Source organism: Carlito syrichta, unplaced genomic scaffold (genome assembly GCF_000164805.1).
Source record: "Carlito syrichta isolate Samal-C Ts95f unplaced genomic scaffold, Tarsius_syrichta-2.0.1 Scaffold308343, whole genome shotgun sequence".
NCBI classification, from domain to species: Eukaryota; Metazoa; Chordata; class Mammalia; order Primates; family Tarsiidae; genus Carlito; species Carlito syrichta.
The window spans coordinates 424290-425662 of NW_007252439.1; positions in this window are offsets into that span (position 1 = coordinate 424290).

Here is a 1373-nt window from a genome sequence, read left to right on the forward strand (position 1 = left end):
CTCCCCTCGGCGGGACCGCCCTCTGCGTCCCACCCCGGCGCCTCACCCTGCGCCGGAGGCCCCGGCTGCCCGGCGGCCGCCGCCAAGCCCTGCTTGCGTGGCTGCTCGGCCCCGCCGGCCGGCGGCTCCTCTGCCGGCCCCGGGTCCGGTGGCCCCGTTCTCCCTGCTGTCTCTCCTCGCCGCGGGTCTTTGCTCCATACTGATCCTCCCTCTGATTCTCCCGGCCTCACCTAAGGGAAAAGAAGCAATTCATTTACCTTAAAAAAAAAAAAAAAAAAAAGGGAAGGAAGAAAAAAAAAAAAGAGTGAGGAGTTTGACTCATGGGTAGAGACTTCTGATTCAGGCGTCCAGGTAGAACACATGCCCCACTTGCCCTGTCCCCAAGGCCTGTCCTTTGCTTGGACTAGATCATTTTGGTGTTGCAATTTAAGAAATCTGCTAGTTTAAGATGAAGTCTCCATCTTGCCTTACCCTCCCCGTAGGGAAACGCCCTTCTGGCTCAAGCAGGGATGGGAGTGTGAACCTCTTCTCTACCACGTAGAGCACAAAGAGTGTCTTTTTGTTGATTTTGCTTTGACAGGTCAGTGTTCCTCTCTAAGTGTCAGCAAAAATTGGGCTGGGAGGTTCCGCGCCGATCCTGAAGCGCCTTTGCTGGCCCTGCTCACCTTGGTGACCTCGGCCCAGGGCAGGGTCGCCCGCATATTGGTTGCCCATGAAGTTGTGAAAGGTCTTGGAAAAACCCTTATGAAAATCGCCTACTAAAGGGAAAACTGAAGGGACGGGGCACGAGGAAGGTGAGAGTGAAGGGAGAAAAGGGGAGATTCGGGTGGGAGGCCGACGCTGTGAGGAAGGGAAACAAGCTTCAGACAGTTGGGACAAGCATGGGGAAGAGGATGGGGAAACCTCTCCCTTCAGCCTGGTGTCCAAAGTCCATCGGATGGACACCCTTCCTGAGATCTTTGCCGCTTCAGCCTACCAGCCCTGTAGTACAGCAAAGGTATAATAATTAACATTAGTGAGGGGAAACTGGAAAGGGCAAACCAGAACCTTTTCGCCCATTGTCTGTCAGCAGGCTCCTTTCGAAGTGTGTCTGGAACGCCATAGGTGGGAGAGGCTACCAGTGCATAGACTGAGCTGGGATGCTGAGGGCCTAACATTTACTCTCAAGGAGTAGTAGACAAACAAGTGCTTAATTAAATGTCCTAAAATGTCCTAAAATGTCCTAAAATGCTTGAAGTGAAGGATGAATAAAGGAGAAACCCAAAGTCAACAGGGACAATTGTTTTCAGACACATGTCCATGTTAAAAGTTCTCTGCTAGCCGGGCTCGGTGGCTCAGCCTGTAATCTCGCGCCTTTGGGAGGCTGAGGTGAG